Raw genomic sequence first — 25,328 nt, 5'->3', positions numbered from 1 at the left:
CACGGAACGGAAGGCCTCGGAACTGAACTGAACTGGACCGGACTGGACTCGACTCGACTCGGAACTTCGGAACCTGGTGGGCCTCTGTATACCTCGGATCTTGCTCTCTCAGCTAGGCTCTGGTCGGGATACTTCGCACTTCTCACCGCCTCGTCTGGGTGTTGATCGCAGCCTCAGTCACCCCCGCTTGGCCGGAGGGAGATACAGGAAATCCTGCGGGTACGCGTTTTTGTCCGTTCAGCTGTGGCAGGAGACCGGGCCTGCAACGCACCTCCGGCGCGTGAGATGAGAAAGTGTCCCTATTCGGGCGCCAATTTATGTGGTAAATATTTAATTACCGGTACTATTTTTTATGCGGTAAAGTCTAGTAAGAATAACTCAGTAAAAATAAGAGGCAGAATCCGTGGTATTAGAGGTTCTGAAAGGCTTTATTCCTCTACAAAGGAATTATGGTTCGAACCATAGGCATCAAATTCCATCACCACGAGGGTTCAGGAAGGGAAGGCAATACATTATTGACAAGTAAGGATATTTATATGAAAAGCATTACATTAGGACAGATGCAGGAGGCGTAACAGCTGATAATACAGATAATAATACACATACGTAATGAAAAAAGGCGTACATATAGGCGTAAACTAAAAACGTCATTAAACATGATGTCACAAGTGGGTGGATCCATAAGAGAATCCTGCAATGTCAGCAGAAATACTTGGCAGAGATGCGTGCGCAGCCGCATGACGTGTGATTGACGTGCAACTAGAGGGTGAAGGGGACTTGACATTTAGCTCTACATGTGGAGACAGAAGTCTGGGGGGTCATGTCAACCTAATCCCAAATCATATCTAATATCTTATGTTTAAAGAACTGTATTATCCAAAAGGAAAGGTCTCTCGGACGGAATCTATTCTATACTGACTGTTAGTGCGTGTACAAGCGTCTAAGTGTCTACATGAGATGCGAGGGGGCAGGAATCTTCCATAGTAACAGGGGCTATGAATTATTTGTATGAGGACAGTGAGGCCTGGCCCTTTGCTCGGTAGCTGGAAGAATGTTTACCTAAACTACTAGACAGGAATGCATCGGATGAGGAGCGGAGCAGATAATCTTGAAGGTGAAATACAGTTTTTTGGCAGGCAACAGGCCGGATCAGGCACCGTTAGCCGCGCATGGAGTAGGACAAAGTTCATGGATACAGATGCGGGCTCGGACTGGAGCTTTCAGAGGCAGAAGGCAGGAAAAGGCTTGATGGCAGAATTCAGGGCCTACTCGCCTGAACTGTAAAACGTGGAAAGTGAACCACATAAAGTCGGTGGCCTTTTATACTTAGGAACGGAATATCCGACTCATTCATGGCGGATCTGAAAGAGGACATGTTGACGGTGGACGCACATGTATTTGCGTCTTCATAACTGGAACTGGAGGGAACATACATGTACTTGTAGCATGCACATGGAGCCGTTGGGGTCTAAGATAGGGGACATAACTGATCATAAAATTCATATTTCCTCACGTTACAAGCTCCCTGTTTTTTGTCAGAAGCCTTTCTTTTGTCCATAGCTTGATTAAGTTTAAGTCGTTAATACGAAGTTAAGCCCTGGCCAGTACAATGAAAAAAAAGGGAAACTTGGTTAATAGAGTAGGACACAGCACACCGGGTTAACAAACAGTACTCACAGTTTAGAGCCAAGGGGAGTGGCCCTACCCTGCCTCTTCCTGGTGCAGATGGGTGCAGGACGGGCCCGCCATTGGCCCGTGCGCAGCCCGCATGCTTCCGTGCTGCCGGATGACAACATAGTGCAAGTTTGTAGACCCTCCGTCATGGAGTGATGACTTGTGGGGCTTTGAGTCCCCCAGCGAGCCCACGGACCAGCACAACAGTGGCAGTGGTGGTTGACAGAGCTATCTAGTGTTGTTTTGTATTTTTTTCTACACAATGTTATTCAATATCTCAGCAAAGTGCGCATTCGGCACTTCAAATGTTTTTGTGCATGTGTTCAAATGCCTATAGTCTAAAACTAGACGGTATGAATAGTCAGATTTCATTACGGGAAATTATTATTCATGGAAGAGGTGCGATTCTCAATGACACCTTGGTATTCAATTTGATCTAAGTTCTCCCAGACTTGCTCTTTTGGGCCTTGTTTTTTTGGTACTGTCTCTTTGAAGTTGGAGTAGTTTTTACCGGATTTTCATGGTGAGGTGACTCAGCATCCCACCCTACATGATTGCGGTATAATGCAGGAGCTAGTGCTAACACCCACTCCTGCGCATATGAATATTTTAGTGATTCTGGAACAAAGTCAGAGAAAGCTACTAAAATTACTATTTTTCCATTTGACCAGTCCATAACGAACTCAGGACAATCATTTTCATCCAAAACAATATCCTATCCAAAGTCAGGTTCTCCCAAAAGAGACCCTTCACCTTCCTGGGTCTGTCCCCCTCCATATGGAGTGCTATTTCTGGTGTGGGACACTTATCCTAGAATCAAGTTTTTTCACCGTGATATGCTCGTTCAACGCCGCTGTCACCAGAAATTCCATCAGGTTCTGGTGAGCTATTGTTACTTCTGCTGCACTGTCTAGCATCATCAGAGCCCATTCCTGATTCAGAAGCTGAGTCCCCAGCAGCCTGGGAATTTATTATTTTAGGGCCAGCAACTTTCTTCTATATATATTGAGGTATGGATTTTGGTTTATCTTCTTTTTTGATAATATAGTCGAATATAGCTCTGTACATCGAATGCGCTACAACGCATTCCATTACAACATGGTCATTACAACAACCATGTTGTTACAACGTGAACCATTGCATCGCAAGTTGTTACAACGACTGACTGTAAAGGGTACGCTGGACTTAGGAATAGTGCACTTTCCTATTCCTACTCCAGTTTGTGCAACAGCAGGGAAGGTTATGGATTGTAAATCCAACACCTTCTGCCCCATACATCAAGTCATTGAAAGGACTTATGATGTATTGGTGTGCGTTGTTACAACGCGGTCATTGTAACAACCACATTGCAATGGAAAGCTTAGGAGTGCATTCAATGTCAACAATGTCTCCTATATAGTCTGAAGTGCGATGTGTATCTCTTGACTTTGCTCGCTCTTCTGATCTGTATTTTGACTGTCATTCATTCTATGAGTTTTTTCATGAACCCTGAAAAGAACAAAAGGAACTTGTACCAGTATCCTAATATCTATCAGGTTTTTTAATATTGCCACAATTTCTAATGTTATAACTTCTATCAGAGGGCTCCTGTTGAGGAGACCCCTCCATGATTGTGATCTATTCTCTCTATTCTTTTGTTGTTTATTATCCGATTTCTTTTTTAGAAGAAGCAGGTGCTTGATTGGAGTTATCCTTTTCAGGACTACCCATTACATGTGGTTTCGCAGGCTTAGCTCCCAAATTATCTCTACCTAATGAAGCATAGGTAGTTTCAATAATTTTTATTAATTCTCGCTCCTGTTGTGCAGGAGTGCGTTCCCTCATGCTTTGGAGTATAGCCACCGCTGCTGCCTCCCCTTTTATGTTTACCAACATAATCATAGATCCCTTAGTTCAGAGCAGGGTCTGCCCTGTACTCATTCTGTATTTGCCTTAATACCTCTGGTATCTCTGCTATTGAAGGGGTGCCATGAGTCCTGGTATAGATGGTAGCAAAAACTGTGCCCCTAGTGGTACTGTCCTTTATCTGGGGAGCTATTCCCACTGGCAAGCAAAATGTTAATATTCTGTGTTTTTCTTGTGGGCCTATGTGTGAAAACAATGCCTCTAGCTGTGTTGTTCTCTTTGCTATCCAGAATCGCATTTGCTCACGTTTAGTAGGCATTCTTCCCATAACTGGGCTCAGTGTTGTGGGATCATTTTTATTTGCGGTCCCTTGTAATTGACCAGCTGGAGTAACCCTTGTAGGTTGAAGTGTGAGTGTTCTCATAATGAACTGTGTCAGATTTCTCTAAAGTGTTATTATTTCTTTGTGTAGTGGGCGTCAAACTGCTATTGGCAATGTGTCAATTTCTGGATGTGGTGTGTAAGCAGCTAGGACCAGCAAGTCAGTCTGTCTCTGCTGAGTTGACCGAGTCTCACTTTTGCTGTAGTGTGTGTGAGGGTGCCTTTAAACCAATTTACATGCTCTTGGTACGTGAGCGGAACTTTTATGTCCTCGTATGGACAGTACTCTTCTGGTATTTCACCCACAGCATAAGAATGAAATGCATTTGTGCGTGCATCTGCAGGTGGATAATACCTCTGTCCTGAATGACTTGTGTGCCTTAATGACAAATGTTACGGTCCCCCCAAATGCTGAGAGACCAAAATGTTCTAATTTTGCAGCAAGTGCACTTCTGCAATTCTCTGAAATGTTTATAGCACCTTCCTGCTCAACTTCCTCCCTACTAGTACTAGCATTGCCAACAGCCGCAGTGTTTGCTGTCTAAAACATTATGGGTGCAAGTTGATAGAAAAGATAACGGTTATGCACAATGTAGTCAACTATAAGCCTTTAAGCTTGAAAATACCTACAACCAATACATAGGGCATACCTACTCATACATGGTGGGTTTTCCCTCCCACTCCAGACATCTCTGGGTAAATGAAAGTAGGGGTCTCCAAGAAAGCTCAACTGAACTACTCAGATTTGACCGTTAAATAAGAACCAAACCTACGTTAGCGGTGCCATGTCGTGGAGTTCCTACAAATCTGTATAGGATCTGCATATTAAAACAACATAAACTTAGGGAATGGTGTCCAGACTAATTCCAGACACTCCCAAAGAATAGGTCAGTCTGTAGACCAGCTAGCTCACAGTGCCACTAGAAGCCCAACAACCTCACCAAGGGGCAAATAGTTTCTGGCAACTATCGAACATGACAACCCTGACTCCTCAGGAATAGTGGAAACAGTACAGTACTTTTCGCTCAGTCACTCATGCTTACTTGCTCTCAGAGAGATATAAAGAATAGATGATGGGGAAATTTTCAATAAGTATTCATTGAATCAGTGTTGTTCTAGTATAAAATAATTGTGCTGCAACAACCATTAAACACGAGCAGATATATACAGTTATAAGCAACAATAGAGTGAATAGAAGGTTGAATTCTACCATAGTGCTAAAACAATGAATATATGCACGCATATAGATACATGACTATAATAATGCGCACTCCTACAATGCAAGCACTAATTAGATGTACCTAACTAGTTGTACCGAAGTGTACCTAGCATGTATGCTTAGGTACACATGCTGCCTACAACTAAATACCAACAAAACAGAAATACTCATCATGGGCCCAAAACCTGACACATAGAACGACACCTGATGGCCCCCCAACCTCGGAAGCCCACCCACCCCCACGGACCACGCACGCAACCTGGGAATCATCCTGGACTTCGAGCTCAAAATGGACCGCCAGATCAAATCTGTCTCATCCTCCTGCTCCCACACTCTCCACCTCCTACATAAGACCTTCAAATGGATCCCCCTTGGACACAGAAAGACCGTCACTCACGCCCTGGTCACCAGCAGACTCGACTATGGCAATGCACTCTACGCTGGAATAAACAAAAACCTCACCCGCAAGCTACAGAACATCCAGAACACCGCCGCAAGACTGGTCCTCGACCTGCCAAAACACTGCCACATCTCCCAGCACCTGCGCACACTCCACTGGCTCCCCATCGAAGCAAGAGTCACCTTCAATATGCGCACCCATGCCCACAAGGCCCTCCATGACACCGGACCAGCATACCTGAACAGCCGACTCAAATTCCACGTACCCCAGAGGACCCTACGATCTGCCCAGCTCTCCTACGCTGTGGTCCCCCGCACCAGAAAGACCAGATCGGGAGGCTGTTCCTTCTCCTTCCTCGCAGCCCGAGCCTGGAACGCCCTGCCGCTCCACCTCAGACAGACAACATCGCTCCCCATCTTTGCAAGAAACCTCAAAACCTGGCTCTTTGACAGACCCCACCCTTGATGGACTGGAGCCTCCTAACCCCACCCACCCCCAGCGCCTTGAGACCCTTATGGGTGAGTAGTCATGATTAACAAACGCCTGATTGATTGATGTATATAGGTTGATAGCCAAGAATCTCTTAGGAAGAACCAACCCCATTACCTGATGTGAGAGAACAAAGGACCCGCTCTTGGTCCCGAGTTGGACACTCAGCGAGGGATGTCAGACCACTGCATGCTGGGGTGTCTGCGTGCTGGGACCTCAGCGTCTTGTGTCAGCATGAAAGCTTCTTCTCCTCTGGTTTACCCAGCAAAGATGTGGTACTTTTATGCCCAAAAGGTACCCTTAGGTGTTCTACCTAGATGTGACATGGTACTGTGGGTATGTCCGCCTAGGGCAATGATAGTGGGGACCCTTATACAGATTTAATATGCAGAAGATGGTAATCCTGCTGTGATACCGAGAATCCTCAAGCATAATAAATGAGGCAAGTTTTCTGAGAAAACCACAGGACATTTATGCAGCACTTAAATAGGTAAAAGGTCAGCGCCTGAACCGTTATGTAGAACAATGGTAGGACAAATGTAGGTAAAAGTTTGTGCAACAACCTAGGCCTACATATGGGTAAATTGGCATTCACAACAGTCTTGAGTCTCATAATTTAGCTTTGATCGAACTGCCCCTATACCATGTTCTAAGGAATCTGTTTGTACAATTAATTCCCTGGATTAGTTGGGGCCTTAAGCACAGGGGCTATGCACATGGTCTGCTTTAGGGATTCAAATTGCTTTTTGGAATGCCTCTGTCCAAATCACATTTGTGGGCTGCTTCTTCGAAAGCAACTCTTTCAAGGGGGCAACAATGGTGCCATATCCCCTGACAAACCTCCTGTAGGAACCTGTTAGACCCAAGAAGGCACTCATCACAATTTGAGCTTGGGGGGGGGGCGTTTTCAGGCTATGATACTGTCTATCTTGGCCTAGAGGGATTGCACCTTACCCCTCCTCCACCAGGTGTCCTAAGTACACCCTATCTGCCACTTGATGGCCTTGATAGTCAGGCCTGCCTGTTGCAGGGCCTGAAGCACTTACTGCAGGTGAAAGAGTTGTTCATTCCAGCTGCTACTGAAGACAGATATGTCATGCAAGTACGCAGCACTGGAGGCCTCCATACGTGCCAAAACCTGGTTCACTAGTTGTTGGCAGGTGGGAGAGACCTTCTTGAATCCAAAAGGCATCACTTTGAATTGATAGTGGTTTCCTGGAATGAAGAAGGCTGACCTCTCCTTGGCTCCTTCCGTTAGGGCAAACTGCCAGTGCTCTAAAATAAGGTCAAACATACTCAGAAACTGGGAAGCCCCTAACCTGTCTATCAGCTCATCAGCCTGGGCAGTGGGATGAGCATCAGTCTGGGTGACTGGTGTGAGCCCCTATAATCTACACAAAACCTGAGTTCTGGTGTAGTACCCAGTACAGCAGCTTTTGGTATCAGTACCATAAGGCCCTACTCCAGCATATTAGAAACCTCATCTTTGATGCTGGCTCTCAAGCTGTCAGACAGCCTATAAGAATGGTTCTTGAGAGGGAGACTGTCTCTTGTGTCTACATCATGGATACACAGGTGGGTATTTTCAGGAGTGAGAGAAAACAGAGAGGAAAACTGTGCTGTTCTGAAGTCAGGGTACATCCTTCTCTTTGGAGTTTTACTCTCCTCTTCCTCCCCTCCATCTGTCATTCGCAACATGTTGATCCCAGACCTCTTAAAGTGTGGTTTGAGATGGTTGATATGAAGCACCCTGTTTTCGTGCCTGGTGGTCTTGAGGCCCACCAGGTAGACGACCTCCCCCTTCATCTCAGCTAACTCATAGGGCCCAATCCAATGGTGTTGGAGAGCCCTGAGCTCACCGGGATCCATCACCCACAGTTTCTGCCCAGGCTGAAATTTCACTAGGGTAGCCGTTTGGTCATGTCTCTGTTTTAGCACCTCCTGGCTAGCTTCTAAGTTGTCAGAAGCTTGCTTCCACAACTTGGCAATCTGGCTCCTGAAGACCATCATGTAGCTAACTACATCATGGAGCGGTGTCCTGGAAGCTTGTTCCCATCCTTCATTCACCAGACTGAAAGTTTGCATTACAGGATGGTCATGCAGCAGCTCAAAGGGCCTAAATCCAAACCCCTTCTGTGGTACCTTTCTGTAAGCAAAGAGAAGTCATGGCAAGACGATGTCCCACTTCTGCCTCAGGGTCATAGGCAGGCCTTTGATCATACCTTTGAGGGTCTTGTTGAATCCCTCAACAAGCCCATTGGTTTCTGGATGTTAGGGGGTGGAGAACTTGTACGTAACTACACAGTCCTTCCACATTGACTGCATATAAGCAGATATGAAGTTGGTGCCCCTGTCAGACCCTACTTCGTTGGAGAAACCCACTCTGGAAAAAATCCCCTTTAGGCCCTTAGCCACTTCAGGTGGAATTGCAGTCCTCAGAGGTATGGCCTCTGGGTACCTTGTGGCATGGTCCACCAGTACCAGGATAAACATGTTGTTAGAGGTGATCTTGGGATCTAATGTCATAGGGGTGACAATAACAGGGAAGCGAGTAAGTGGGGCTTTCAGCCTCTGCCCCGTCGTCCTGCTGAATGTGGCAGGTCAAGCAAGTCTTATGGCATGTATCCGAGAAAATCTTCATCCAAGGCAAAAGAAAGTGGTAGACAAGCCTGGCAAAGGTCTTGTCCTGCCCCATATGTCCTGGCGGGGTATACAATGTGCCAACTCCAGTAGAAAGGTCCTGTAGCATTGGGGAACAGCCAGTGCCTTTGTTTCTCCATGCACAGGATCCTTAGGCTCACTATAGACGAGGTGTCCTTCCCAGTAAATGTGGCGATTCCTAGAGGCATCACCTACTGCTTGGGATTTGTACCGTTCCCTCATGCCCTCTAGGTTTCAGCACTCCTTCTGTGCCTTGTAGAACACCTCCCTGATGGGTCCCCCATCTACTTGCCATCCAGCAATTTGAGGCAGGTCACAAAGGGAGGCAATGTCCTCCTAAGTAGGCTTCAATGCGGCCTCCGCGGGCACCCCATCCACCTCAGTAGAGAGTCATTAAGGGGCTGATTTTCCATGCCTCTTATCCTTCCCTCTTTTGGCAGCTGTCCTGCTCCCTCTTCCAGGCTGAAGACTTCCTTGACCACCTTCTTAGGCAGCAGTGGACCTGGTGGTAGCACATATCTACTCAGGCAACCCTAGCATTTCCGGGTGAGGCTTGAGTTACACTTCCTTTCAGGTAGTGTGTTCAAAATCATGCCCTAACAAACAGTCCACAAGCTTGGCAGGGCTCACAGAAACTTACATAAGACCTAAGCTCTCCCCCCTCAAATGGAACAAGGACCACTGGATAGTGACCCTCACAGATGTTGGCCAAAACAAACTGGTAGAAAGCATTGAGTATAACTTACTCAGAAGCCACCAGCTGACTTCTTACCTTAGTCATACTGGCTCCTGTGTCTCACAGAACCTCACACCTTGCCTATTTGTACATACCCCTAAGGGGTCAGCCTAAATTTATTAACAAGTATGACCTTCATGAGGGTGTACTGGGTTCGATTCTCTACCTCTAGTCTGAGAACTGTGTCCTTCCTCACAAGGGCATGTATCTCAACAAGCTACCCTCCTATGACTCATCAGTAACCTTGTGCACTGTAAGAGCCACCTCATAGGTAGCATTCCACTTGTCAATGTCATTCTCCACAACAAAACTGCGTACCAAATCCTTTGTGATGCAAACTCTCCCTTCTTCAGCAGACACTACAGGTACGCTGCCACCACTACTGCTGGACTCCACTTACATGACGTTGATGTCCAGCTGACTAAAGCTTAGCTCATAGGCCATTCTCTTTTACCCCATGGCTAGCCTCCTCTCTTCTAGAGCTTGCTCCTCCACAATTTTGTAAGTTTAAGCTTTAACTTTCTTTCCTCCCTCCTGTCCTCCAGCTCCTTAGGGGACAGGTTCCTAGATTAAACACTGCTCCATGCATGTGGATGGACTTCCAGTCCTAGGATGATGTTACCTCCTCTCCAACCGGTTGCATGTCAAGACCCACAGACAGGTCTGCCTAAATTCTTACTCAGAGCCTGACCCTTCCTCCTCATTGTGTGTATGGGTCTAGTGGGCCTTTGCCCATCCTCTCCAAGCTGTTTGGAGCTCAGCTTTCTTAGCACTTCCTTTAGTAAACAACTTCTTCTCCATACAGAATCCATTGACCTGGGCTACAGTGTACCTCTCTAGAGTGGCTGGCTCAAGCTCCATCTCGTCATGGAAGGTCACAGGCACAACAAGAAAAATGGGAATGCAGAAAACTTTGGAAAAATCTAAAGTGTAAAACAGGGAGAATTTACTTTTAGTAGTCTAGATATTGAGTAGTAATGTACACTAAGGGGCCGATTACGATTGCGGAAGGACCTCCACCGCCAGCTATGTGGTGGCGGTCCTTCCTCAAATGGACCATGATTTTACCCCTGCCACTTTATGATGGTGGGGGGAATCGTGTTCGGACCACGGCGGAGGCAAAGACCATCTGCCACAGAACCGTCACAGGCAATCGTTGCGAAGGCCTGGCAGAGTGGTCTGCATCCATGAAATGGTGGCGGTGCCTAGCAGGCACCATCCACCAAATCACGATGCTATCTCCCGCCAGCCTTTCCGTGGTGAGTTAACCGCCTTTGAAAGGCTGGTGGAGATTGGTTTCAGGGTCCCGTTGTGGGCACTCCTTGTGTTGGGGGAGGTGTGGGTGGACTGGACATTTCATTTGTAGTGCCTGCCACGTAGTGCAGTGAAATGCACAACATGCTATTTTAACATTGTGACGGGTGCTGCTGCCAGCAGCACCCGCTGCAATGTTAAAATGCAAAATGGGACCTCCATGGTGGCTGTTGCATCCTGATTTGGTGTGCGGGTCCACCGCAGGTATTGCAGACGGTCCCGGTCACCACCACGATGGTGTACAGACTCCAGTCCATCCGCCATCGTAATCAGCCCCTAGGTCTCTGTATGGCACTTCACAAACACAAGTCCTATCCCACTAATGTCACCACTGTTAGGAATGGGGCATCTGGTTGGCAGATGCATGCACCCTGACCAAGCAGAAACCATAAATCTATTCAGGTTAAGTCAGATACACATCATAAATTAACCTAGCAGGAAGTCTTAACTTACAAGGCAATGTGTAATATATTTGTGCAACAATTTAAACAGTCGCAGTGAAAACACCACAAAAAGACCCATACCAGTTTAGAAAAATAGATCATGATCTTATGGATAAAACAAGACCAAAACAAAAAAATCCAAATCATAGAACTCAAGAAATGAATTTTTAAAGATTAAAAGTGAAACATAGCTCTTAGAAGCAATAAGTACCTGTGGGGTTATCTGGTTGCGCTGGACCAGGGCAAAATCAAGAGTGCAGGCCGACCATGATGGAGCACAGGCCAGATAGAGGAGCCAAGCAAGGCCCACTGAACAAAAGTAATGTTATACTGGTCGCAACAGTGAGATGTGGGGTTCAGGCAAGCGATGTGTCGGTGTTGATCCCGTAATTGAGGTTATGCATCTATTTTCTCCACGCAACGATGGTGGATCAAAAGACAAATAACTAGTTTGAGATGCCTTGGTTCCACAGACGATGTGTCGGGTTTCTCCACACAGTCAACGGGATGTGATGATTATTTCTCACTGCAGTGGCAGTGATGCAGTGGTTCCTATACGTCAGTTTCAATGTGCTGGTTCCAAGTACAATGCGCCAGTTTTGTTTCCGCAGCAGTGGCAATACAAGGATTCTGCTTCATACAGCAGAGGATGCAATGGTTCTAATGGAGCAAGCACCTGGATCCACTTCTAATGGACCAGGCACAGGAGTAGAGTGTAAAACCTTGATATTCATGAGTTTTAAACCGGGAGGTAATCCAGCATGCCCTTAGAGATTACTCTGTGTTTAGGTGAAAGAGTCAAGTTCTTCCTCAGCTGGGAGAGGGTAGCAGGCAGCAAGGCAGCACAGCAGAAAAACAGTTCTTCTGGAGCAGCAGTCAAGCAGTGTTGTGGTCCTTGTAGCAGCACAGCAGTCATTCCTCCTCTTCACATATCCAGTATTGTCGGATTTGGTGGGGTAAGAGACCCATCACTTATGCCCAGTTGTGCTGTCAAAGAGGGGCTTTGAAGTGCACAGAGTTCCTCCCTCCTAGCTCTTTCTCCAGACTCACTGCAGGGGGGCTTGCAGCCCTGTGTGAGGGGACAGGACACAGCCTATTCAGGTGTAAGTGTTAGCTCCTCCATCTCCTCCTTCCCCGGATGACCCATCAGGATGTGGTTGGCCACTCAGTCACACCTAAGCTCCATTTGTATGTAGCTGTTAAGAGGGAATGCACAAAGTTCAGCTGTCATCCACCCCAGAAGTGTATTGGATACAGTCTGCAGGCACACAGGGCTAAAAGCAGAAAAATTCCATTTTTCTAAAAGTGGCATTTTTAAAACGTTAGTCATAAATTCAGCTTTACCAGTAAAGAGGATTAATCAATACCATTCCAGTGATATGAAACATGCTAGATCCACTCTTTCTCAATCAGGAATCACAGCTTATAAGTGTAATAAGGAATTTCCAATGTTAACATATGGGACCGGTGGGCCTTACAGTAGTGAAAAACAAATGATGTGAGTGGAGTGCAGGGTCAAATTTAGTATGTGCGAACTCGTGAGAATAAATGCTGCGCAATGGTTTGTGCAGATTTATGGTGACTAGTGGAGAAGTGCCACTTCTAGAAGTTGGCCTTTCTGTGTACTCTGTGTCTGCCTGCCTGATGTGGAGTGCATGTCTGGCTTGTGATTGACAGGAGCTGAGAGGGCTGGGGAATTCCAAGAGCCAGAGTTAGTCTGCCCGGTGGTGAATGGAGAGATCTGCATGTAGATGGAAGGGAGGAGTTGCACCTGCGACCTGAATAGGACTGTGCCTTCCCTCCACAATGCTGGCTCCGCTCCCTTTGGTGCGTCTGAGCACCTAGCCCCCACCTGACAAAGGAGAGAGGAGCTGAGCACAACAAAGTGCTCCAAAGCTCCCCTGAACCAGTTGTAGCTGGTTCCCCCTAACCCTGCACCTTCGAGACAAAGGAAATGTGTGTATAAAAGAAGGGGCTGTGACCCCATGAAAATGTTCAGTCCCTGGTCTCTTTTGGATCCTGACAGAGGGGGGCTTGTTGCTGGTGGGGCCCAGGAGGGACCGCCATGGGGGATGCCTCCTTGCTGGAGGACCCTGTGTGCTGGCCCCTGGGCCCTACATTGCCCCCCTGATGCCTCCAGGACTTCTTGGACCTTTTTGTTGCTTTTCCTTTACCAAGGACTTTATTCTACCTCCTGCACCCAGGGGGCGCTTCACTTTCACTTCTAAGAGCACCTGGCTCTTTGATGCTGCAGGAGGGAACGTGGGCTTCATAGCATGGCACTGCAGCCCTTTAAGGGGGAATCCCCCGTGTTGGGATTCCCCAGCGATGCCTTATTCTCAATGCGGGTGCCCACCCCGCTTATTTTTATTTAAATGAGCAGGTGCCCACCCTGCGTCTTCGTGTGCATTTGTTAATTACTGCGCGGGTGCCCACCCCGCGACTTTGCTTTATTAGTGGAGCGGGTGCCCACCCTGCTTTATATTTTTAATATAGAGGGAGACTACCCCTCATTGTGCCCAAGAGAATTCACTGTTGCGGCCCCGTTCGTCCGAAACCGGAAGTCAGGTGGCATTGTGCCTGGCAGCGGGCGGGACTTCCGGTTCCTCGGTGGAAGTCCCTTGCACGCCACTGCCACCTAAGAAAGCCGCCCGGCGGACGCCAGCAAGTCCAGAGGGTGGCGGCCGGAGTCCAGGAAAGCCCCGGGTCCCAGGAGGGGGCCCGGGTGAAGATTGCAGACAGCGCGGGGCTCCCAGGAGTCCAGGGAAGCCCCCAAGAGAGGTGCTGCCATCGCCATGCGGAGGAGTCTCCCGAGAGTAGCCCGGTGAGTGAGAAAGGGCTGGGGGGCTCCGTGTGGACAAGTGTTGGTGCCTGATCGAGGCACAGTGTGGTTGTTGCATTAAGAGCGGCCCCGGATGGCAGCGTGCCGCTCCAACCTCGTGGGCATGTTTATTTACAGCGCCAGTGCACTCCACGTTTTGGAGGCAGGTTCTGTCTGGCATAATTATTTCCAAGCCCGTGTGGCACCATCGTGTGCATTCATTTTTGAGAGCCTAGGTGGCTCCAACGAAGGGGACATAGTTGGTTTCAAGGGCCAATGAGAGCCCAAGCCCCATTTGACCATTTCCAGCTGCTCAGCAAGTAGTGGGCAGCTGCACCATTTAGGCCCAGTTCTTTGGGGCCACGTCTTGTGAAGATAGGAGTGAGATGCACTCCTTTGCCCCACGCTTTCCCAGCTGCCCAGCAAGTAGTGGGCAGCTGCTACGTTTAGGTTTGCAGATTGGCGCACCCTTGACTTTCGCTGCATTGGCAGCGCGCCCTGACATTCTGGACACAGGGCATTTGACCCCCTTTGGGATGGGCAGTTGGCCAGGGGGATTGTTAGGTTTATAGGGCGCCAGGCCCTCCTGTGATTTTGGGTGCTAGGAAATGTGATTCATGTAGAATGATTTACGCACCCTGTGTTGATACCTCTAAATGTGTTTTATGATTATGAGGTTGGTTCGCATATTATGGTTTATGCTAGTGAGATTTATTTCCTAATGTAGTTATACATAGAAAGTTAGGGTCTAATGCGTTTAGACTTTTGAGAGAATTGCATAAGGTGTTCATGCCGCTGAGGTTGGCGCTGAATGTAATTTGCGCCTGATGTGATGCTGTGCATAATGTAGTTTATGTTACAGGCCGATGCTAAGTACAGTGATTACCAGTAGTTACTGGTTGCGTCCTATATTTAGGATAAATTCTACATTTACTAAGTTCAGTTTGTGATGGTACTGACAGTAGTCCAGTTGGCCCTGTCCGGTGTAAATAATCCTTTGTAGATATGACCTAGTGCCAGGTGGCACCATGTATAATATGTGCTTACTATTCTAATGTGTTATGATAATACAAAGGTTATTTTTATATTTAACCTTGTGTGGTGTTCCTTTTGTGGTGTGCCTGGGATGTTGTTGCTGTGTGCGTGCGCAAATGCTTTACACATTGCCTCCGGGATAAGCCTGATTGCTTGTGCCAAGCTACCAAGGGGGTAAGCAGGGGTTATCTTTGGCGTGTAACTTCCTTGCCCTGACTAGAATGGTGGTTTCTGCCTGGCTTTGGCGCAAGCCTTAGCCAACCAGAAATCCCATTTCTAACATGCCATCATCAGTGACATCAGTAAAACATTTAAAATGGCAGGTAGTCATTAGTTTAGACTGATTCTAAGCTAACATGGAGGGAGACCGAACAATGTTAATTGTCAAAATTAGCGCTATACAATTTGCCTACAGCATTTTCACATGTATATCATTTATTATCATGTGTCATTTATGGGTATACTGGATGGACTGGAGTTTGTTTTACGAAAATCACCAAAAGGTATGAAAGCAAATATTCACAATTATTCTATAATGGGACCGAATGATTTACCAACTATCACCAGAGACAATAATCGCCTATTATAATTAATAACAATAATGTATGTACCTGTATTGTGTGATTTGTTTTGTGAGACCCCTACAATTGCTAACGGTAGTGGGATATCTTAAAAAATACCCATAGTGGAAAAAAGCAGGACACAATAGAATGACATAAAATGCAGTGATGCCTACCATGCACATTCATTTTTTATAAAAAACGGGACTTATTTTTGTAAAAACTTTACTCGATGTGTTGAAAGATGAGGCAAACATTTTTAGGTTTTGTGAAGGTGGTATGATTTAGTACTTCCAGTTGATTCTAGGACATTACTGAATGCAGTTTGCCTAATTTGTTTACTAGTGTGAGTCATCATGCTGTATTTTATCAGGCCTGCTTATTGCACATTATCTTCTCCTACACAATTAACGAGTGAAGGACAGAGTTGATAATGCCGTAGGTGCTTGTAATTCTCGTTCAAATTCTCATTATAAGGTGTTGATTTGTTCACTTTCCTCATGAAATAATGTGAACTCCCGAAGTAGTATTGTAACCATGGAAACACAAAAATCTATTTGTTATGGACCATTAATGTATAACTACAGTAGTTCTAAAGTGTACTGTTTTCGATTTTTGCTTTAAAAACATACAGATACAAAACAGGTTCGTATTAAATAGCAGGCACATGCACGCCCCCATACACACAAACGTACACAGTTCCCTAAAGGCTCATGAAAGAATACAGTTTAGTGGGAAATATTTTCATAATTACTTAAATAACTCTTGATGGCAATAAATCAATTGCTTCAATTGTTTCTTACTCCTCCTATTAGAGAGGTTTCGGGAGCATAATCAACTATGTTAAAAATTTACAAAAATCTATAAAGCAACACGTGGTATAGCCTGGGGTATGTAGCTTTAAGTGTCTTAGTACTGTTAGATCATTAAAGCTGTCATACAGAATGCTAGAACGGTAAGAGTCCAGAACGGGCATCCTTCAAAGGGGCAGTTGGCAAGTGGATCTTGAGGTGGATGGGACGTTCCTCCTTGTCTGATATAACTTTATATAAATAAACTATACAGCCTTTTTTTTTTAACCAAAAACAGGAGAGTGTATCCTTTCCACACAACGTGTGCTAGCCACTTCTTCCTGCAGTAGAAAAGTGAAGCTGCTTTTTTGATTTGTGTTAAGTAGAGATCCAGAAGCTTGCATTTTGTTTTCAAGCTTGGTGATACCCTTGTAGAACATATTGCAATCAACATGTATAATCCTTAGCTTATCTCCTAGGAAGGGTTTTAGATATAGTATGGTTAAATATGGCTGAGCACAGTTTAAGACATGAAGCAGAACCAATGCTAATCATCTAGCTCTATCATTCGACCATTTTTAGTCCCATTTTTTGTAATGAAACCTAAAAAAAAGTAGCAATACTAATATCACCTTAATTCCGCTCCACCCGGACACTCTTCCCGCTGAGCACATTGAGTTTGTAACCAAAAGGTTTTCTGTTTGGAAAAATGTACATTACCAAACGTTAAGACCAAAATGTCCGGGTGGAAGTGAGATAAACATCTTGGGACAGGGTGGGCAATTTGATGAACTTGGGATAAGACAAGTGAGCCTTATGGAAACATGAACAAAAAGATATCAGCTGGATCAACTTCACAATTCATACTGCCCCGAGAATATGGTGATGGTGGTCTGTGATGTGGCCCAGCTGCAGAGCCAGATGTCTCAAGGAAATCATACATAGGGTATTTGTATCAGCAGCTTCTACCTAACAAAAGGATGTCACCGCTTGCATTGTGTACCCAGGTAGCCCATCTTTATTCACACCACACACCTTTAAGGGCCTGTTTAGCTAGAAGCAGATGACAACTAAAACCATTTGACACCCTCATTATATAGTAGAAGCTGGCTATAATATTAGTGTTTGACCTCTTACAACATTATTTAGGGTAGGGACAGGGGATGATGGAATTTGTAGTGTAAAATAGAAGGTTGCAAGCTAGATCTAGTTCTCTGTTACCATTGTACCAGTACTTAATAAGATAGTATTGACATTGTTTGTTCCTTTACTGAAGGAGATCATCTGTACACGATCTGTCTAATAATAGATATGTGGAGCACAGGTCACACTACATATTGTTCTTGATTTTAGAGCAACAACCAACTGTACCGCCATGGAAGGCATTAGCATATACGAATTGTGACTTTCTACAAGGTGAACAACAAACAAATGATGGACGGAATGCTGACAATGCAGACATTCTCCCCCAGTCAAGAGATCTGGGTTAAATCCCTCCTTCTTTTGCCCACTACGCCACCCCAGTTTAGACATGGCCATATGCAAATCAGTCTTGACCCTGTGCCTCATGGGAACAGTCCAGCCCGAACTGCCAAGCCATGTCTTCCCTGGACCGGAATCAAGCATCCTAGGACCGGTTTCTGGCTATCAGCCGTCATCAGCCAGGATAGCTAGACTCCAGTGGCGTAGTGAGCACGGGTCCCACGTCTGGGAATACCCATCCCACTTAGGGCAAAAAGCATTACAACAAACAAATGATGGACGGAATGCTGACAATGCAGACATTCTCCCCCAGTCAAGAGATCTGGGTTAAATCCATCGTTCTTTTGCCCACTACGCCACCCCAGTTTAGACATGGCCATATGCAAATCAGTCTTGACCCTATGCCTCATGGGAACAGTCCAGCCCGAACTGCCAAGCCATGTCTTCCCTGGACTGGAATCAAGCATCCTAGGACCGGTTTCTGGCTATCAGCCGTCATCAGCCATGATAGCTAGACTCCAGTGGCGTAGTGAGCACGGGTCCCACGTCTGGGAATACCCATCCCACTTAGGGCAAAAAGCGTTACAACAGACAAATGATGGACGGAATGCTGACAATGCAGACATTCTCCCCCAGTCAAGAGATCTGGGTTAAATCCATCGTTCTTTTGCCCACTACGCCACCCCAGTTTAGACATGGCCATATGCAAATCAGTCTTGACCCTGTGCCTCATGGGAACAGTCCAGCCCGAACTGCCAAGCCATGTCTTCCCTGGACCGGAATCAAGCATCCTAGGACCGGTTTCTGGCTATCAGCCGTCATCAGCCAGGATAGCTAGACTCCAGTGGCGTAGTGAGCACGGGTCCCACGTCTGGTAATAACCATCCCACTTAGGGCAAAAAGCGTTACAACAAACAAATGATGGACGGAATGCTGACAATGCAGACATTCTCCCCCAGTCAAGAGATCTACAAGGTGAAAGCACATGGAGCTCGAAGACTTCAGTTCCACTGTGTCTGACTGGATCCATCTTAGGGGTCTCACTATAAAACATTTCACATTTTGGGACCCCCTGAATGCCACTCTGAATTCCTACACAAATCTATCAGTGAAATAGCATACATGCAGAAGGAACTTGGGGAAAAATATGGAGTCAGCCTGTTGGAGGTTGTCACACATGATGTAGGTGGTGTATGTACTAGGGAATCGACGTATGATCAGGGTCCCATCACTGTGTGGCAGTAATTCAGCTGCCAGGACATTATTTGAAACAGACAGAGGGTTCAATGGGCACATACAAGTGGGTGGATCACATCAAAGATATGTCTGACACCCTGCAGATGACCAACTCTGCACCTGATAAAATGTCATGAACATCAGCGATTCCATTTTGACTACTAGGACAGGCCCCATCCACTCAGAGTTATCACACAGTGGTACCGATCACACTGCTGAGTGTTAATCATGATTATCATGTTAAATTAGGATACAGTGCTATTTGCCATCCACAGCCTAGTGTAACAGCTGTCCTATACATCAATGGAGAATGGAAAGTGTAATATTATGTACTATGTTTGTCAACTGCTTAAAACCATGCCAACCTGTAGAAGACAGCAACAACAGCATTTCCCCTTTTAATTGTAGAGGATGAACCTTTCACTCCTGGCCAGCACCCTGTCCCGGACATCATCGATAATGGTGATAATGAGAACCTACCAACCATCGACCATAACACCTTCCAAGAACTCCTGGACTCCATTGGGACACCATTTCTGGACATAGGGACAGTCAGCACCACCATGGCATCTACACATACCTTGCCTGAAAACCAACAGACACCACCTGACACCACACCCGTGCCCCTGGACTTCCTTTCTAACAGACTGCGGTAGGAATCCCGCGGGAGTTGGCAGATCAGGTGCGGGAAGGGATGGAGACCCTGGCAGCCATTCTAAATTCTAGAGGGGGTTTGTGGGAGCCTCAGTCCCAATAGGGACAACTCTGCTGCGATCAGAAGCACATACTCAATGTTCTAAGGCTTCAAGCAGTCCCTGGCTGACATTGCTGGTGTCATGAGGCAGAGGCATCAACAACTCCTTGCCAAAGTGGCACCAGTGATGTTGCCAAAGATCTGGAGGCCTTCTGAACCACCTTGGAGAACATTGAGCGGAAGCAGAACTCCCACATGGCTGCCAATACTTCCTACCACTGCGACATTTCTGCTGTGTTGCAAAATCAACAGATCCTCCTCTCTGCAGTGATGCCTCATGTTTTGGCATGGATGAATGCTGCAGGCATGGCATCCACATCTTCCGCCCCTGATGTGTGCGTGCCTCCCTCACCTGCCACACCACACACATCAGAGCAGGAAGATGTGGACGGTTTATCTTTCCAAAAAGAAAGACTGCAGTAGCATTCATCTTTGTCATATGTCCAGTTTCTCCTTAGCCCTGTGCTGATCAACATGCCAGGGAACATTTGTTGTCACAGTCCTTGTTTTGACTTTGCCCTGTAGACCTTGAACATTCGTGGACTGACAATGTGGCCTATCATCCCTCAAGACACCATGGTCACCCTCTTGACTGATGCATTCCTATTCCTCGGCATGTCCAGTGACATGTTCCCCACAAGGACTATGTCTGTACATCCACTGGCTTGAAACATCCTTTGGGTTTGTTATCTTGTGAACTGTCCCTGTGAGAGTATTCAAAAACTGCACATATAAATAAATGCCCCAAAAAGTACTAGCTGTGTGTTTTCTGTCGCTATGAGTCTGGCCAAGGTTAACCATTGGCTAATCAGTGGGATCACTACATCAAATACTATGAAAAGGGACATCATTATATCAGCAGAGTCTGGGAGCATGCTAAGTAGTGAGAGTTTGACAAATGTTGTAAGCAACTATTGTGTGATGATCATTAAGTACATACTCAAGGTGGCTACAATAATATGCAACTGGTGTCATGCAGTTAATGTAAATGGTAAGATCAGTCACCCCACAAGTGTCATGCCCATTTATGAGTTATGAGGCAGCCATCAGTGTATCAGTCCACATACCAACTATATATGCAGAGGTCATGGGGCACAACATCCCTCCAAGACATGTTGCAGCTGCAACACACATTTTTCTCGTATGTGAATTCAAAAGGAGCACTCTGTCATCATGTGTCGATTCAAGCAACATCCACTTGTCAACAATTTCTGATTGTAAGATCATGTGAAGTAATTGAGAGTATGACCGATCCCTGTCCATAGATCAGAAACCCACTCACACATGGTGCCTGACACTGCAAGCTTAGACTAGTGCAAGTATACAACTTCAGCTGAGCCCAATAGATCACTGACACAGTAAATCATGATGTACACCTGTATGTATCAAACTAGTAAATTTAATGAAAATATAAAAGTACAAATAGCTGTCCCATCTACCCTATACTAAATACCTATCCTAACCTATCCTATACTACCTTATTTTATCTAAATCTAACACTGTCTTAACTTATCTTAGCTTAAGCAACACGCTTGGTATGGCATTTTATACATCAACCCTCGACTCCCTTAAGTGACATGTTAACACAGGACAAAACAAACTTTACCTGAATTTCAACTGCCTACATATTTACCCTAAACAAATAAATATTTTGGAGGTTTTATGACATTTTTTGTTTTATTTTTTAATATTTGTACATTGAACACACATCAACCCTCCCTCACCCCCAACCAACCAAAGTATTCCTATCCTACAACAAACAAACCCACCCTATTAACACTGTCATAACAATACACTAACACTATCTAACCTAACCTATTCTATACACTACCCTAATAATATGGTTGGCTCACAAGCATGCAAAAACTACAGGAGGTGTCTTGGTGAGTACGAACGCTTGCCCTGTCCAACTGCCTGCTTGATGTACTGGAGCAGGGACAGGGTCTGGTCCACCTTATTTCCTGCTACATCCATGCACAGTTTGATGTTTGACATATCCATCCTCGTGTCTGCTTCAGACTTGGAGGGTCCTCCTGTGAGCTGTTGTGTGGATGTCGGTTCCTGTGAGTGTCCACTCCTTGAGGTGACAAATGTTTCAGCCTGTGAGGGTTAACTCCTTGAGATGCTGGGTGTTGAAGCCAGTGAGGGTCCTGCAGTTCTTTGGGTATGGCTGGCCGAACTTCCATTGGTGGACCACTGAGAAACGCAGGCCACTGCCCCTGGGCATTTTCGGTCTGGTATTCATAGCCGTGTATGACTTTGCAACCTGCTTGATATGTTGGTAGCAAATCTTTCTCTTATTGAAATTGTGCTGTTCATCAGGGGTCATGTTGTCTGTGGAAACAATTAAATAATATTTCTAACATAGGCTGACTAAGAACAGGTGTTAACATCATGAACTCTCATAATTTACATTACACCCAAGTCGGTTGCCCCAACACTCTTCATTCACCTTGCTGCTTTGATTGACTGCACTCATACCTATACCTAGCATATCTGATATAGATGGGCCTCATTGCAAAAGTACACCATTTGATAAACTGTGCAATACCAACACCATATGCAGATGTAATAATGACCTTTTCCATACAGTGCATGTTCTGAAACATACATGTCTTTGTACCCATGAAATGGTACGCATTTTCATATTAACTGTGTATTGGTGTACCTAGGGCATCCTGCAATGGCTTTTATGCCATATGCCTTTAACACATTCAGATATGTCATGTCTTGAAAGCACATATCCTGTATCACAAATGTTTGTAATTGCTGAGGCAGGGAGCCATATCAGGACGCATTGCTACCTAAGCAGGTAACTTTGTAGGTATGACATGTAAAAATGAATTCAGGAAAAGTACCCCACATCATACAGTAACGTATGAACATAATCATAGTTGACCTGATGCAACTCTGCTTTGGACCATGCCACAGCTGAATACATGTACACATTATAATAGCATGTGCAGATAACATACATACTGTAGCATTCACACTCAAAACATGATCTATTGTGTATCCACTACCACATACATCAGCATTATGCTCCCCTCACACACAACTTTCATGTTGTCATTCCCAGATAGGCAAATTGTACACCTCAACACTAGTCTGATATTGATAGACATGCAACACATTACCAAAACTTCCCATGATTTATTCCTTATTTTAAGAAGTTAAATTGTGAGTAGGATGCACAAGGAACCAGGCAATTCCCTACACTTCTAACATCACACTCACCCCTTGCACTACACTTATTACACAGTTGAAGGCACTCACCAGTAAAGTTTGCGTTGCTGGAGTTGGCCATCTCAGTGTCTGTGTAAGGGGGTGGTCTAGTTACAAGAGATAACAATATAGCACATAATTAACCTATTTTACACATATATGATTAGCAACTACACCACAGTACATATGCAAGGCTATTGTCCATGGAGCCTTTCAGGTTGTAATTGTTCAGACAGTTGACATGCTTGGATGATACATTTTGTTAAGGCTGGCTGAGTCATATATACATATGAAAGTCTTTCACATACACCAGTTGGCCATTTAGCACAACAAAGTGCTGAGTGAAATCACTACCTAACTACACACATTTAGCTGACTTGGATGATGCTGTGCACCTACACAATTCACATACTATACTCAGCTATTTAATGATATCTGGAGTCCCTCTGTAAACAAACACCAATAAAAAGTTACACTACATACATCTAAAATCATATTTACATTTTCACAAAGTAACTTGAGTACCAAACCTGTCAGTGCTGCTGGCTGAGTGCATGTCATTGTAAACGTATATTCCAAGCCTAGTACAACAGATAACAAATAGAGGTAACGTAAACAGTGGCACGCATCATAGATGCTAGTCAACTCAGGAGAGGTATGCCAAGGTGTATAGATGGTCCATCACTATGGTACTCCTTTGTAAGGCTCTAGCACTGCCACAGCATATATTAATATGTTGTAAGAAGGGAAATGACAGCTGTGCAAGGGCCTTGTAAATGAGCCCCTTTATGTATGACATAGGTACTGTAATGCACAAACAAAACTGCACATGACAATGACTGCAGTGGAAATAGCATCTTTGGAGCACATGTGCACTACCAGCCATGTAGTCACATGAAGTTTTTGGGCAGGCATAGCGATGCATATTAACTCAAAACATCCCATGGACTCATTTCTCTCACCAACGGTAACAGTGACAATAGTGAGGCCAACACTGTCTCACAGAAGGCACTGGTGCAAAAATTGTTCCTGCACTACAGACATGGAATTCACCCTTTTTGCATGTGCACAAGACAAAATAGCACAAAACATCATTGTGAGACATACTTAATGGTCCCTAAAAGTAATAATGGTCACTTTAAAAACATTAGATAGCATAAACAAGGTATGTACTTACATGTTCATCCACCAACTCCAATTGCCACATACTGCAGCAGGTTGGCCTCCCTGCCCACCACATCTGTCCAGCGACGCTTCAGTTGTGGGGTCCCACAGTCAATGCCATATCAATGCAGCATATTTGGTTTAAGCTCTCCCACCTCTGCTTCCGGGCCTTCACAGGGTACCCCTGTAACACATGGCTCCTATGTTGCAACATATTTGTAAGGGAATGGCAGACCAGCTAGAGGTAAGTGCCCACTTCCTGGAAATTAATCGGCCAAATAAGTCTCTGGCCCGGCACAATCCCACCCACTCACTACTAACCTAACCCTAACGAAACCCTAAAGCACCCTAATGCCTCAAACACAAATGTATCCCAAAAGACAAACACACAACAGTACAGAGAATGACAAAATCCACCAAATATACACAAAATGGACAAATGGATCACAAGAGGTCCAGCAGACACAACGCACAAACTCTACAAACTCCAAAAATCACTCTCCACATCAAAACACTCCACCTCTCCCTAGCAGAGACATATAAACTGTGATTTATTGTGAAATCGAAAGTAATTTTACAGTTCCTAGTTTCCAGCATGCAAGATACATTACATCACTTCCCTTACTCTGTTACTTAATTTCCTGGTTGGAAGTAGACAATTTTCATCCTATGCATATGTGTTTTTTAATGCTAGCGCACTAGAGGCCTTACAATGGTACATAATGTCGATATTGCGTGGCCACAACAGAGTGTCATCGAGTATTCGAGACCTCTTGTATATACTTTAGTATATCCTTATATGTGTATTTACTTTGTGGGCTCTGTAGATCAGCCCTTGTTTGCTTCCGCTTAGGGACTTTTTTTCTGTCCAACTGCCTCTTTTTAACATTTGATAGAAAACGACCAGTGGAGGACAGTAAAATACAAGAATTGCTTTCTGCTTGTTCAACTGCCTCTATTTAACTGTCTTGATAGAAAGCAACCAGTAGAGGTCAGTAAAATACCAGATTGCTTTCTGCTGAGGGACTTTCTTTTTTGTATTTTCTGGCAACTGCCTTTTTTAACTTTCTTGATAGAAAACGACCAGCAGAGATCAGT

The sequence above is a fragment of the Triturus cristatus genome, chromosome 5_2 (assembly GCF_964204655.1).
Source record: "Triturus cristatus chromosome 5_2, aTriCri1.1, whole genome shotgun sequence".
Taxonomy (NCBI): domain Eukaryota; kingdom Metazoa; phylum Chordata; class Amphibia; order Caudata; family Salamandridae; genus Triturus; species Triturus cristatus.
Note: the sequence above shows the minus strand (reverse complement) of the source record.